At 50.8% G+C, this 16,032-nt stretch overlaps 1 long non-coding RNA gene across 3 annotated transcripts in view; it reads left to right on the top strand.

Annotated features, from left to right (window-relative positions):
• Positions 1 to 16,032, top strand: part of LOC128837609 (uncharacterized) — a 30,471-nt gene extending 14,439 nt beyond the window's left edge. The window contains exons 1-2 of one of the 3 annotated variants that reach the window (XR_008445000.1): positions 3,245 to 3,302; positions 14,660 to 16,032. This is a non-coding gene — a long non-coding RNA (uncharacterized LOC128837609). Of the gene's footprint in view, positions 1 to 3,244; positions 3,303 to 5,494; positions 5,816 to 14,659 lie in introns of those variants that run through there. The other 2 variants (XR_008444998.1, XR_008444999.1) reach the window with 2 other exon arrangements.

The raw sequence follows: 16,032 nt of genomic DNA on the forward strand, positions 1-16,032 counted from the left end.
ATAAGGTAAAAACTATGACAAGCTGAGTGAACAATGCAAATCCTCATAGATTCCACTCTTCTCAAATACTATCTCCTATATCAGGGTAGGCAACCTGTGGCACGTGTGCCGAAGACGGCACGTGACCTGATTTTCAGTGGCACTCACACTGCCCTGGTCCTGGCTATCGGTCCGGGGGGCTCTGCATTTTAATTTAATTTTAAATGAAGCGTCTTAAACATTTTAAAAACCTTATTTACTTTACATACAACCAGAGTTTAGTTATATATTGTAGACTTATAGAAAGAGACCTTCTAAAAACGTTAAAATGTATGACTGGCATGTGGAACCTTAAATTAGAGTGAATAAATGAAGACTCGGCACACCACTTCTGAAAGGCTGCCGACCCCTGTCCTATATACTTAGCAGCATGATTTCAAAAATGAAACTGATTAATAAATTACCTAGATCAGGGGCCCCAGTCAGAAGTGATTTACGCCTTCTAGCTGTGAGCTCATATTTCATATAAGTTACATGGAAAACCTCCACAACGAGCTTTTTCTCTGGAGCAGCAACTTACTCAAATTGGTAATTCAACAGCCGAGGTTTCTCAGCACACAATGCTAGACTCATCTAGGGTAGAGAGTGTGGAGTGGTGGTAAATAGAGACGGCCGCACCCCCTCCTTCACTAGAAGTAACCCTCTTCAGAGCCTGAATGAAGGGAAGAAGAGAACTGCGCTGGTAGCCACAAGGATATTGCTAGTTAATTAGGAGAGCGAGAGATTCATGGCTCTCTGCCTTTCTAGGCATGACCACATGCAAGCATTCCTCATGACTTTAAACAGAGGACCATCTCTGATCTTACCAGGAAATAATTTCCACAGTGGGAGACTGAAAATATTTGCAACAAAACCTAAAACTATGTGATAAAACCTAACCACCCTCTGGTAGAGACTCTGGGCCAGATCCTCCACTGAAAATCATCATAGCTCCATTGATGCCAACTTACCGTGTTGGGGATCTGGTCCACAGACTCCAATGAAACGATGGCTGATTTACACCAGTTGGGGATCTAATGATTCCACTGGAGCGATAGCTGTTTTACACCAGCTGGGATGTGGCCAGACACCGTAGAATTGCCAGAAGACCTTACAGTCTCACTGAACATCCACATCCCAGAAAAGAACAATGCTGCGGATTGTAATGACTACAGACAAGGAAAGATTGATAAGAAAATACGTAAACAACACTATGCCTTCAAAAGTGGAAAGGGCACGTTGAACGTCATTATGAATTTGAAGCTCATATTAGAAAGATCAATTGAAATTGGGAAAACAATGTACTTGTGTTTCATTGACTTCCAGAAAAGCATTTGACAGAATCTACCACTACAAATTGCTTGACATATTGAGATTTGTAGAGACTAATAAGGGCTGGTCTACACTGGGGGGAAGGGGGGAAGAATCGATCTAAGATACGCAACATCAGCTACGCGTCGAAGTATCTTAGTTTGACTTACCTGGCCGTCCTCATGGCAGCAAGTCGACCGCTGCGGCTCCCCCGTCGACTCCGCTTACTCCTCCTGCCGAGATAGAGTACGGGTGTCGATTCGGGGATCGATTTATTGCGTCTACACGAGACATGATAAATCGATCCCCGATAGATGGATTACTACCCGCCAATCTGGCGGGTAGTGTAGACGTGGCCTGATGGATACGAACTCTGAGTAAGAAAACAATTACACTGGAATCACAAGGTGATTATAATGGGAGATAAGAAAATGAAAATATAAACAACATTTACAGTGAATGTTTGATTAAATGAATTGAAGAAACAGAAGAAGATATTAAGATGAATGGAAAATGGGTGAATCAACATTTGCAATGCAGATGACACAGTGCTGGTAGCTGATTTCAGAAGGTCTGATGAAGTTAGTGGAGATGATATGTGAATACGGGTTAGCATGGAATGTGGACAAGAAAAAAAATATGGTGGTATGCAAGGATCCTGGGAAAATATGTGAGATTCCAGTGAATGACACAGCTGTACAGCAAGTGAGAAATTATTGCTACTTGGGAAGCATCATTACAGAAGATTGAAGATCGGATAGGGTAAAGTCATCACCAGGATAGCAAAAGTGAAGGAGACATTCCGGAAGAATAAACATCTGATGAGAAGGAACATAAATCTGAAGATAAATTCTAACTCTTAGAAGCTTTTGGTCTGTGTCAAATTACAGCTGTGAAACATGGACATTCAAACAATCGATAATAAAGAAATTACAGTCCTTTGAATTATGGTGTTATAGAAGAATTTTTCTATATCATAGATAGATTGCCTAACAACCAAAAAAAGTGCTGGAGATGATTGGAACTCAGCAAACACTAGTCACCTCTCATGAAAAGTAAGATTCAATTCACAGGGCACATTTTAAGAGGCTCAGCGGGCAACGCCTATTTACGGGCAATGGAAGGGAAAGTTGATGACAGAAGAACACGAGGCAGAAACAAAAGATCTTAGCGGGATGATGTGGTATCCTGGCTGGATCAAAAGGGCTATTCATCCACAAAGAGAGCAGGGAATCATGTAGAATGGGCTACCATGGTTGCAAACCTCCAGTGATGAAGATGCCACATAAGAAGAAGAAGGGGATGTGGCCCATTGACTCCAGTGGACAGGGAGTGATTTACCACATTTGGGGATTTAGCTCCTTCCTGTTGCTAAAATTTCTATAAAGCACAGTGCCTCCTGTTGTTGTTTGCCTCTATTCTGTTCAGGGGAAAAAAGACCGTGTGGACGTTCTCCATAAATAAACAAGATTGCACCAAAGAAACCACTGACTCGTATCATCCATTTCTTCCCCAGTGAAAACAACTCAGCAAGGCCCTGGATATTGGCTAACTGCTCGGGGTTAAAAGAGACGACCGCACGAATACATGGGAACCTCTCCTACTGAGGAGTTTGGGTTTCAAATGTGGCACCCAGTCCAGGTTTGTCTGTGGGGTCGCTGGAATCATAAGGCTTATGAGTGAGTCTTCTTGTTGTCCTGCATGTGCATATAGTTGGGCTCGGAGTTGGAGGGAACACCATGGTTTTTTGGTTTTTTTCCCCTCTTTTTCTTGTCACATTTTCACTGTTTCTTGGTTCTTTGCCTCTACCGCCCATGCCGTGTCAATCTGTGAGCATTTTCATCCTCTTTGGAGCCAGCTGTCCTGTTCCCTGTTTATTTTCATTCACGTCCCGCCCCCTCCCCCCCGCCACATTCAAGCTCTAACCCTCTGGAAATGGAGTGGCCAGCACAGAATACAGGATCCAGGTGAAGGTACACCATTGCATTATAATTTTCCCCCATCCCATTCCTGCATCTTACTGGTTTCTGTGGGGTTTTAACTTTTACTGCATGCTCCTTTTAACCTCGTTTTTCAAGCTGATGGAGTCCCTTTGATTCCTATAAGAGATCTGTGCCACACTGCAGCAGCAATTATTTCAGGAGTTTGAGTATAAACAAAGCTCTTCTTTCCCTAAGTGCTAGGTACCCGGGTTATGGGTCCATCATTAATAGCTAACCAGACAGTGAAAATCTAGGGAAGTACAATGTCAGGTTTATGTATTCAGCATGTGTGATTTCAGCTCTTGGAGACTCTCTCACTGAATCATGGCATTTCATCCCACACAAGATTCCTGTCACAGGTCCTGTCACACCCTGTATTCCTCCTCCGTGGTCCACTCTAGGCTCCAGGCTCCTCAGCTGTCACCTCTTGGGGGCAGACCATGGCTTTCTCCCTCCTGTCTGGCATGGGGGGCAGGTGAACTGGCCATTGGGGGAGGCTAGTCCCCAGCCCCTCCCCTTCTGCCTGAGCCCGCATCCCTCCCTTTCCCCTTTCACCCCCTCCCCCCGCCAGAACACCCCCATGATGGCTGCTGACCCCCCCCGACCCCAGCCCCAGAGCATGGAGCAGGCGGCGCGACTGCAGTGCCTCCGACCTCAGCCCCGGAGCGCCGGGCGGGCCCCAGCCAGCCCCAGCCTCCCCAAGTCCCAGGTGGCAGGCCGTCCGGCCCCAGCCACGATGGGAACTCACTCCTGGGGGCGGGGCCATGCCAGGCTGTTTGGGGAGGCACAGCCCCGCCCTGGCCTATGATACCCGCTGCCCATGCTGACTGGGGTATTTCCAGGTTGCACCGCTCCCTGACTATACTGTGAATTCCACAGCAAAAGACAGATACCTGGGCCATAGTGATCCTGCCTCTTCCCCTCCCTGCTCCGCCCCTTCCCCGAGGTCCCCACCGCCTGCTGCTGCTGCCTGGTCAATCTTTCTCCTCCCCTCCCCTCCCCTCCTGCCCCCGAGGTCCCCACCTCTCACCACGTCCCTCCTCCTCACCCCCCTGCAACCCGCAGGGGGTGAAGGGATGGGGAGGGACATGGCGAGCGGTGGGCACGTGGGGGTGTGAAGAGGGCAGGCAGGCTGGGTCTCGCGGCGGGCGGGTGGGGAGGGACGCATTGAGCGGCTGTGGGAGGGGCCAAGCAGGGAGGGGGCAGGGCCTGTGGCAAAGCAGGGGCGGGGCCTGGGCGGAGTGTGGACGGGGCTTGGGCCAAAAGAGGTGGGACAGGGAGCTAGCCTCTCTCTGGGGAAGCTTCACCTGCCTCCCATGAAACCGGGCGGTATATCCAAAAATCCTTTCTTTGTCTGCTGGTCCCTGAAAAATCACGTCTGAACCAGTCCATGCCAACCTCTCCAGGGGGTGGGGCTTGTCTGTAGGTGTCACAGCCTGGGTGAATTTGCCTGAACACTGTTCTCAGTTCCTGGTGGAAATGTAGTTGCCCTCCCCCATGGAAATACATACAATTCCTGGCCCACAAGGGTACATAGGGCAGTCATTTAATACAGTGGACTCCAAAGATATGAAATTTAATTCAACAGGGTTTTTCCAGGAGATTGCAGGGCATTGGGGCGGGACAATTCCAGGGGCGGCATTCCATTTTTCTTTGTTTTTGCTTGGGCAGTTGCGCTCTCGGCGCTTGGGGCTGCAAAAAACCTAGACCCGGCCCTGGTCACTGCCAATCCACCTTGTTGAGCCAGGGCGAGAATTATGGCTGTGCAGAAAGGTCTGAAAAAAGGTTCGAATCTGGGAGCATTTTGCACTCACAAGGCAGGAGAAAAGTTTGGCCAATTGGATGGAGGTGTGAAGTTATTTGGGCTCAGCTGTGTAGCGGTAGCTCTACACAGAATCTCTGTGCACTGTTTTAAACAAGAACTGGTTTGCCACTGCACCCCCACGCAGCCCCTGAAGGGGTTAATGTGGTTCTGGGCGGCCAATTAACATACCTGGCAGCACCTGTGAAGGAGAGCCAGGTAGAGACAGCCAGGCTTAATTGAGGATGAAGCTGGGGAGGGATTGGGTGGTGATTATGCAGCCAGCCAGGAAGTTTGCAGTAGACAGGGGTTGAAGGGGAGGGAGGCTGCAGTCACTCTCTGGGGAATAGAGGAGGTAGGAAGTGGTTTATGGTGGCAGTAGGGAGTCTGAGGGTGCCTGGACTGGAACCCAGAGTAGAGGGTGGCCCTGGGTTCCCCTACCAGCCACTGAGGAAGGGCTGAGGTGAGGGGTGTACGGACCATGGAACCCAGAGACTAATGGAAAACTTGCTGTAAGGTCATTGGACTATAGCTGGGTTAGACTCTCTGTTACTGTGGAAGGGGTGGACTAAACTGGGACCTGGACACAGGGCCAAGTTGTGGGAAGAGAGACCACTGCAGTGAGGGAGCGACCGTCGGCAGGGGCGCCATAGGGGGAAGACAGCTGCTGTGCCATGCCTGGCCATGAGGCGGCGCTGCTGTGGTGAGTGAACACTTATGTGGTCAAAAAAATATATTTTTTTTTTTGTTCTTCATAAAGTTTTGATTTTTTCAGCAGAAATGTGAATACCAAAAAAAGTGACTGGAAACTAAAATATTTCAGTCAAAACTGGAAACATTTCAATTGTGAAATGCTGCTCTAGTGCCTCGTGGGAATTATTCCGGCTCTTCATGCTATCAGTCTGTCATGATGCACTACGGTCTCACCTCTTGGAGTTGGGATATGGTGCATCATGGGAGATGTTGGCTGGCTGGGGAGCCCAGACCATCGGGGAATGGAGACATAACCCAATAGAATTACTCCCCTTTAAGGAATTGCAGCAACATTTCCCAATTCATGTTTTTAGGCCAGAAGGGGCTCCCGAAACCCCCAAATCAGGACCCTATAAGTTAGACCCTTAGGGCCAGATTTTGAAAAGTGTTTAGGTGTCTAAAGATGCAGATAGGCACCTAGTGGGGTTTTCAAAAGCTCCCAAGGCACCTAGGGACTTTTAACTCCCACCCCCAGGTGCCTATTTGCATCTTTAGATGCTTAAATCTTGTTAAAAATCTGGTTCTTCAATCTTTATGAAGGAGTCTGTAATGGATTTAAAAGCTTAATTTTAACAGGCTGCTGACTCTCGCAATCTTAAAGCAACTCTCACACTATTTGGTGCTTTTATTTAAAGTCCCAGCTCCTGGAGTCTGGTGTTTGAGGGAATCTCAGCTTTCGTTGTTTTTTTTTTTCAAAAGTGTATGTTTCCAGGCACCCTCCTGGTTGCAGAGAAAAGCTTGAAAGTGTTGTGACCTGAGTGCAATCTTCAGGCTCAGACGCTAGCAGGGGAAGTAAAGGATCTCCAAATGTATCAATTAAAAAAAACAACAACCCCCCCATGATTTTTAAGCCCATCTCCTGAGGTTGTGTGGGTCTGACTCCTGGTTTTACTGCCCTGGTTGGCAATGCTGCTGAAAGCTGCTAGTTTTGATAATGTTGGTGCGAGTGTCTATTCTGTCAGGCAGGGGGCAGGAGCGCTAGGAACAGGCTGTTGGAGCATTTGGTTTCTTAGGCCATTGTTTCCAATGATCTCAGCAGCGCAGTGGTCCCAGTGAGGCCTTTGGGTTTGCCACGTTTCGCTCAGAGGCTGTGTGGGGAAGATCTCAGGGCACAATTCCAGCTGCAGTGGTTGGCTTTGCTTGTAGGGGGCAGTGATCAAGGCAAGGGGGGCTGGGCTCGGTGTACCCCAAACAGGGCTGGGAGTGGGCTCATTTCAGAAGCTGGATTTTCCCTGCAGAAGGACGGCAAATCCTGATGTTTGCTTCTCTTCTTTCCCGCCACCCTGGATCTGATCCTCCCCAAACTGCTCCCAGGGAGGGTGGTGAAAGGCCAGGCCAGGGGTCCTGCCCAAAGCTACGGGGAGCCGCAGAATGGCCTCTGCGGAATGTGCCTATTCTGAGCCTAACACATGCCCACAGTGTTCACACTGGGGAAAGCCCCTTCAGGGCAACAGCTGCCTTTCATCTCCCTTATCTCTGGCAGCCTCACACAATCCGCATTTCTCTGGCTCTGGGGCCTTCTTGAGGCTGGTGTCCTGGTGTGAGCAGCTCCCTGCCCCCGTTCTGATCCTGCTGAAGAGGAGTATACATCTCTGAACTCCTCTGTAAAGGAAGCAGAGAGCCAGGATCCTTCCAGGGCAGGAGGGAGGGGTGTGCTCACATTCATCTCCACGGGAAATGCCCTGCCATTGCCTGGGTGCTGTTCTCGTAAGGCCCAGCATCCAGTGAGGGAGTCGATATTTGGCTACTCACCCCTCTGGCCCCTTCCCCACATCTCTTGCCCCTTTTGCTGCTAGCGCTCTCCCATTAACCCACTCTGGCGTCGGCACAACCCCTGCGTAGCTGCCTGCCAGCAGGACCTGGGCCAGAGACCTCCTGGAACTCCCCACGTGGCTCTAAACCCAGTGAAGGCCCAGGCCATGTGAGTACCGATGAGAGCCACCAGCCAAGCAAAGGCTTCTGGGAGAATCCCAAGGCTGTGGAGGGCAGTGAGCAGAGTGAGGTTAAGGGCTGAACCCTTTTCTGGACTAGCAGCAGGCTACCAAGGGGTCGGCGTGACTGGCTTGCACACGTCGGGCCAACGAGCATATGGCAGAAAAGACGTCTTCTTTTTTCTGAGCAGCGACTGGCAGAGAAGAATGTTCTGCTTTGTTTCCATGAGGCCCCAAAGTCCCTGCTCTAGGGCAGATATGTTCTGGGTCCACGTGCGGTTAATTCCATTATGAGCTCTTGGTTCCCCAGAACAGATCAATAATAATAATAATAATTTATTAACAGGTCTACAGGGAGGCAACAATGGGTTCTGACATGCTATATTTAAAGAACTCCGTTTTTACTCCACTCTTTCAGGGTTCTTCTATCCATCTGTTCATGGATCAGGCAGGGGACAGGCCAGAGAGCTCAGCACAGGGGCAGGGCGCCAGCTGCTCGCTGTGGTGCGTTGAGAAATGTTGGAATTGGAAGCAATGGCTGTAGGGAGAATAGGGGGTGTTTCCTGGGCCTGCTTGCAAGGTGTGCTAGCAGCAATCACTCTGGAACGAGCCCTTAAAGCCAGGTGAGGTGAGTAGTGCCTAGCTGTCTTAGGAAGCAGCCTGTTTTCTTTCTGTGTGTGTTTTTGGGTTCTTGGGTGCTAGTGTTCTTTTCTAGGGTTACCATACGTCCGGATTTTCCCGGACATGTCCGGCTTTTGGGGGCTCAAATCCCCGTCCGGGGGGAAATCCCCAAAAGCCGGGCATGTCCGGGAAAATCAGGAGGGCTCCGGTGGTGCTCGGCCGGTGCCGGCGCCGGTGCGGGGCCGGGGGCATGGTGCCGGGCCGGGAACCAGTGGGGCAGTGCCGGGCCAGGGTCACAGTGCCCGGCCGGGCGCGGGGCCGGGGTCCGGGGAGCCGGTCAGCCGGGGAGCCGAGCCCGCCGGGCGGGGAGCCGGGGAGCCAAGCCCGCGGGGCGGGGAGTCAGGAGCGGGGCGGGGAGCCGGGGAGCCGAGCCCGCGGGGCGGTGAGCCGGGCGGGGAGCCGGGGAGCCGAGCCCGCGGGGCGGTGAGCCGGGCGGGGAGCCGGGGAGCCGAGCCCGCGGGGCGGGGAGCCGGGCGGGGAGCCGGGGAGCCGAGCCCGCGGGGCGGGGAGCCGGGCCGGGAGCCGAGCCCGCGGGGCGGGGAGCCGGGGAGCCGGGCGGGGAGCCGAGCCCGCGGGGCGGGGAGCCGGGAGCCGGGGAGCCGAGCCCGCGGGGCGGGGAGCCGGGGAACCGGGCGGGGAGCCGAGCCCGCGGGGCGGGGAGCCGGGAGCCGGGGAGCCGAGCCCGCGGGGCGGGGAGCCGGGAGCCGGGGGGGTGCGCCGGGCCGCCGGGGGCCGGCAGTGCTGGGCGGGCCGGGGGTGGTCGGCGGGGGCCGGCACCCCAGGGCCCGAGCCGACCCAGGCTGGAAACGCCGGGGGGCCAGCCTGGGCCGCGCCTCCTCCCCCCACACCGCCCCTTACCTGCTACAGGCTTCCCGCGAATCAAATATTTGCGGGAAGCAGGGGAGGGGGCGGAGACTTTGGGGAGGGGCCGGGGTTGGGGCGGGGGTGTGGGCGGGGCTGGGGGCGGGGCCGGGGGCTGTGGAGTGTCCTCCATTTGGAGGCACAAAATATGGTAACCCTACTTTTGACTTGTAATTCAACCTTTCAGCAGGGTATTTGTTTTTATCTAATTTCTCTGTCTGCCATGAACGTACCAGAGAAAAGCTAGCAACAAGGATGTGATTAAAAAAATAAAAGGCGAGAGTGAAGATAAAATGGCTGCCAGTGGCAATAAGGGCAGTTTCCAATTTAATGAAAAGAAGATTTTTGCAACATATACACAGACTTGAGCAGTGTTTTTATGCAAGTGTTGGTAGGGAAACAGCCCTTTGTTTAACACGGGTGAGAGAAACCACACTTACCATGCTTAACCTTATGTCTTCCACAATAAGCGGGTGAGCTGGAGTATAAAGGCCAAACAGAGATTCTAAAGGAACATTGTGTCCACCACCATTTTAAAAAAAAAAAACCCCAAATGTTCAATCTAAAACCAAATGGAAGGAGAAAAGTCCCTCTGCATTTTTGGCAAGCCAGAAAAAAAAAATTTGCTGCTTCTTGTTTTGGTAACTTTCTGACATAGGCGCTTGGAGCTCAGTTTGGTTTTGGACGCTTTGAAGGCTGTGTATAAAAAGGAGCTGCCCCTAGAGGATCTGCTCCGCTTGGATCTATAAAGAAAACTCTGCCAACACTTACCAAGTGGAAATTTTCAGTAATATTTTTGCGATTCTTGTGTGTGCGTCTCAGTTTCCTTCTGTATTTTGCATTGTTACCCAGTGGGTGAAGAAGGGTTAAATTTGCTCCTGTGGCAGACCAGGTGCCACGTAACCGTCTGGGGTGGTATAAATGGGTCATTAAAGGACTGGTGGAAACCAGACCATCTCAATGGAGGATCAAGACAAGGGGAGTCCCAGGGACTGACAATTAACATCGGACAATGGGCACCTCCAGCAGGTGGAGCCTGTGAACTCAGCATGGCTTTGCAGGAAGATAATGGTCTGGATGTGTCAGGGGGCTAGGGTAAGAACTGGCCTTTGGACATAGGGCCCTCACTTGGGCCTGAAAAGGAGAGACCGGGAGAGAGCTAAAAATGGAGACTACGGCTCCTTGGCTGTGGGGGGGGAAGCACTGACTTAACCAGAATGGACTATGACTAACCCTTTATGTCTCTGTGCTAGCCTGGGGACTTCCGATGCTGTGTTCCTACTGTTGAGTCTGAACTTTTGATGAGCTTAAACTTAACCCAGACTTGATGTCTCTGTCTGAACTTTTAATCAAAGCTCTGACCTGCGAACTACTCATGACACCCCCCTCCCCTTAAGTAGTCATCTCCCCTTTTCTCTTTCTGAATTTACATTTTAACCTGTTTTATCCTGTAAAATTTTGTTTGATTATGCATGACCATTATGATCTGTTAATCACTTTGTTTACTTCTGTGTATAAATATTGATGCTCACCCCTAATAAACTTGCCACACTTACTCTGAAGCTTTTCAAGCTAAGGATAGTGTGAGCCCGTTGATCAACGAATTGGTGTCTGGTCTCTGACAGATTGTGAGCCCCATACCAACTCCGCACGAACTCGGGTGCTGGAGAGGTGAGTGAGGACTTGCTTTTTACCTAACAATTTGGGGGCTCGTCCGGGATTTCCTTCTGGTGCGGTGCCTCTGTCCAGTGGTCAGACCACTCATATACGAATTGGCAGGCGCCACGGGAGATTTCTCCCAGCCAATTCAATATTGAGGGGTCGTGTACTGGACAGCAGGGTAAACGCCAGTTGGAGGGCTCCTGTCAGACACCATGGGTCAAGGGACTAGTGTGCCTCTTGAGAGTCCGTTGGGGATTGTAAATAAGTTATGGAACGAAGGGAAACTCCCAGTACAGACAGGAATGTCTAGGAGAAAGTTGTACACACTGTGTGTAAGGAATTGGACTGGGTATACCGCGGTATTGGCCAACCCGGAGATGAGGTGGCCTTCGTATGGCTCTTTCGAACAGGCTGCCTTAAGAGGAGTAAGGAGCCAGATCGAAAAAGACCATCCGGGACAGTTATGTTACTGGTTTTGTTGGGACACAGCAGCAGAGCTGTGGAAATCTTTAAAAATTATGGCAGTCAGGTATTCTCCCGAGAGTGAACCCCCTCCATGTTATTTCGATGAAGGGTGTAAACCATGGCGTGTTTTGACTCGTCAGTTGGTCCCCACTGCACCTGCCCCTATTCCTCCGCAGGGGGACTCTCTCCAGGGAGCAGAGGGGAATCTGCAGGACTCCAGATCGGAATCTCTGCAGAGGGATAAGGGGGAAATGGAAGGGCACACCTCGGGAGGAATAATTACTAGGCAAATGACCAAGCAGATGCAGCAGGTTGCATACCCCTCCCCTGGGGACGCCCAGAGGGTCTGGTCGCATCCGCAGATACTTACACCAGGGACGAATACATCCCTGCACCACCAGCTCAGCCCGTTCCCCAGGCCTGGATCAACTACGGGCAACAGCAGCAGCTGCAGCAAACTCAGCCTCCTCAATGACGGTACCCCGGGGGCGAAGGCAAACAATGTGATGGTCTTATTTCCTTAATGTCTTTAGCCGGCTCCTTCCTCACTTTCTCCCCTCCCAGCAAAGAGCCTCGTCTAACCCTTTCAGTCCAGGGACTGCCTGTCTCCTTCCTCATTGATACTGGAGCTACTTTCTCTCTTTTAAATCATGCCCCCTCTCCCTGGCTATCCTCTGAGGTTAAAACTGCAACTGGGGTGGAGGGCAACCCACAGTCTCTGGGACTCACTTTGCCTCTAAATGTTATTTATGCTGATAAATGTTTCTCACCATTTTCTTTTTTCCCCAGCTTGTCTGATCCCTTTGATGGGCCGGGATTTACTCTGTAAGCTTGAGGCTACTTTAACCTGCACTCCTGAAGGGGTAGGATTATTGATGACAGTGTTAGGAGATTCGGCCCCAACTCAGGGTAATTGGGAAACCCCCCCCTCTCTCTCCCCTGACCTCACTGACTTGCCTTTAACCCTCTGGGGAATTTCTGACACTGATGTTGGCCTGCTCCTTTCAGCAGAGCCAGTAAAGATTCAAGTGAAGCCCTCCTTAACCCCCCCGTCAGTCCCTCAATACCCCCTGTCGTTGGAAGCCCGGGAGGGCATCCGCCCCATTATCGAGGGATTCATTGCACAAAAGCTAGTCCGCCCTCAGCGCATCCCCTGTAACACCCCTATACTGCCTGTCAAAAAGCCTCCTAAAAAGGACGGAGACCCTATTCGTTGGCGCTTTGTACAGGATCTACGGGTTGTTAATCAGTATGTGGTCCCTCTTCATGCAGTAGTTCCTGATCCAGCTACTATCATCAGCCAAATCCCCTGGGATGCTGAGTGGTTCACTGTTATTGACTTAAAATCAGCCTTTTTCAGCATTCCTGTGCACCCAGACTCTCAGTATCTCTTTGGTTTCACCTGGGAGGGACAAAGTTATGTCTGGCAACGACTTCCTCAAGGCTACAGAGACAGCCCCATGATTTTCAGCCAATGCCTCCGCCACGACTTGGAAGGCTTCACCAGTCCGCAGGGATCCACGTTAGTCCTATACGTAGATGACATCCTATTAGGTAACCGCGAAGAAGCTGCCCTCCGCATCGATGGTAAGGCACTTTTATTATACCTACACACCAGAGGCCACAAGATAGACCCTAACAAGATTCAGTGGGTCTCACAGAAGGTCCGATATCTGGGCTTCCTGTTAACCCCAGAGGGGAGACAAATGGACCCAGTCCGCATAAAGACTATCCAAAACTGCCCTCTGCCAAACACCAAGAAACAACTTCAAGGTTTCTTAGAATTAATTGGCTTCTGTCACCCCTGGTTGCCGTCCTGCGGGGAGTTAAGCAAACCGCTCCACCGACTCACTGCTAACCTTGCTCCTGACCCTTTGCAGTGGTCCCCGGACACAATCCAAGCCTTTCAGTTACTCAAGGACAGTGTGGCCTCCTCCATGTCTCTCCGCCCCCCCAATTACAGCAACCCTTTCACCTTTTTGTCCACGAGAGGGGCGGAATTGCTAGTGGCGTCCTTACCCAGCTGAGCGGGCCCCACCATTTCCCGCTTGCTTTTTACTCTCAGCAGATCGACCCTGTCGCTCAGGGAACCCCATCCTGCACCCGGACTCTAGCAGCAGCTGCCCTGCTGATCACAAAGGCAAAGAGCCTGACCCTGGGTCATTTTACCACGGTTTGGACCTCTCATGCCTTGTCAGCCCTTCTGCGTAGGGGCACAACCCAAGTCTTTTCGGTCCATCGTCAGCAACAGCTAGAGGCCGAACTCTTAAAAGACACTAACCTAATTTTTGAAAGGTGTGGGCCCCTTAATCCAGCTACCTTGCTTCCTGACCTGCCAGTCCTCCAGGATCAGCACGACTGTTTGGAAGTAGTTTATAGCATCTTACAAATAAGGGACCTGGCTTATGCCGGATGGCCGAGCCTGCCTCCCTCGCTCCACATACCCCGTGGCAGTTCGCTGACACCATGATAAGGGGGGTCACTACGGCACGCACGCCCTTGTGGATACCATCGCTCGCTTTTGGTATGCTCCAGGCATTCAACCCTACTGCCTGTCAATAGTGAAAGCATGCAGCACATGTCAGCGTAATGGACCTGCTCCGCTTCTTAACAAAATTAAGGGTGGAAGACCTCCGCCTGCTGCTCCATTTCAACATCTTCAAATTGACTTTGCAGATATGCCAAAGGCTTTTGGAAAAAAGCACCTCCTTGTTTTGGTTTGCCCTCTGACTTCCTGGGTCGAAGCTTTTCCTACTGCTAATTGTACTGCTGCCACAGTGGCGAAGATTCTCCTTAGAGACATTGTACCCCGTTTTGGCATCCCTCTCGTGCTTGACTCAGATCGCGGACCTCACTTTACTGGTCATGTCCTTGGCCGTTTAGAACAAGGACTGGGCATTTCACACTCCTTTCATACACCCTACCACCCTCAGTCTAGCGGGAAAGTTGAGCGTATGAATAGGGAGCTTAAGTTTACATTGGCTAAATACTGTCAGGAAACAGGATTAAAGTGGCCTCAGGTACTTCCCTTGATCCTGTTTCACCTTCGTACTCGCCCAACCCGTGTATTGGGATTATCCCCCTTTGAACTGCTCTATGGACACCCCCCTTTCAAAGGCGGGGCGCTACCACGTGCTGATGTTTCACTATTGGGAGGGGATCATATGACCGCGTGCCAGTTTCTCTCCCTACAGGCTCGCCTCCGTACCCTTTGGAAAGCCTCGCAGTTTTCCCAGACCGTGCCGCTGGAAGAACAGATCCACCCGTTCCAACCAGGGGACTTCGTCTGGGCCAAAAAGTTCGTTCGTGGTGACACCCTCCAGCCGAGATTTACTGGACCCCACCAGGTTCTTTTAACAACCCAGACTGCAGTGTTCCTGGAAGGACGCAAATCCTGGATCCACCACTCCCACGTCAAGCCAGCCGTAGTGGACCACAGTGACGGACCAGCAGCTCTTGCCACCACTGAGGACACTGCCTCCAACCAGTGGACCAGCTTACCTCTTTCAGACATCAGACTTAAATTGACTCGGCAAAAATGAGAGGACCTTTTATTCTGACAACTGTATGTTTTTTATTATGCCTTTTTAGTTTATTTTCTACTTATGAAGATAATGCTTTTATTAGATATTCCCATGAGGTTAAAACTCGTATTTTAGGAAATAGAAGTAATTGCTGGGTATGTACTCAATTTCCAGTAAATGCAGAACAGGGACTACTAGAATCTTTAACCAATGAAACTGCGACCCTATTTGAGAATCAGGCCGGGGAAATGTCCCAGCTGCGCCAGTTAGCTTTGCAAAACCGAATGGCTTTAGACATAATGTTAGCAGCCCAGGGAGGAACTTGCACCCTCATAAATGAAGAATGCTGTGTTTTTGTAAATGACACCTACTCTGACACTTTTCAACGTACCAAACATCTAAGGGAAATAGCTAAGAACTACTCCTCTGGCCAGCCACCTTATGATTGGTGGGGAGCCTTATGGAATTGGCTGCCTGGATTTGGGTGGGTTAAAAAACTCCTGGTGGGTATTGTTGGGGCCATAGTAATCCTTATAATACTGTGTTGCTGTATTCAGTGTGTCCCTTCCCTCATAAACTCATGTAGGTCAGTTTATTCTTTTCCTACTTCAGCCAAGGGCCTTACTCTCTTCGAGTTGGCCCAGGCTGAAATTGCCAAGCGGCCCTTGGCTCCTTAAAATGGGGTGTAGCTTTTGGTAAATAGTTATCCCAAAGCTACAAATGGAGGAATGTTGAGTCTGAACTTTTGATGAGCTTAAACTTAACCCAGACTTGATGTCTCTGTCTGAACTTTTAATCAAAGCTCTGACCTGCGAACTACTCATGACACCCCCCTCCCCTTAAGTAGTCATCTCCCCTTTTCTCTTTCTGAATTTACATTTTAACCTGTTTTATCCTGTAAAATTTTGTTTGATTATGCATGACCATTATGATCTGTTAATCACTTTGTTTACTTCTGTGTATAAATATTGATGCTCACCCCTAATAAACTTGCCACACTTACTCTGAAGCTTTTCAAGCTAAGGATAGTGTGAGCCCGTTGA

This window comes from Malaclemys terrapin, chromosome 5, assembly GCF_027887155.1.
Source record: "Malaclemys terrapin pileata isolate rMalTer1 chromosome 5, rMalTer1.hap1, whole genome shotgun sequence".
NCBI classification, from domain to species: Eukaryota; Metazoa; Chordata; order Testudines; family Emydidae; genus Malaclemys; species Malaclemys terrapin.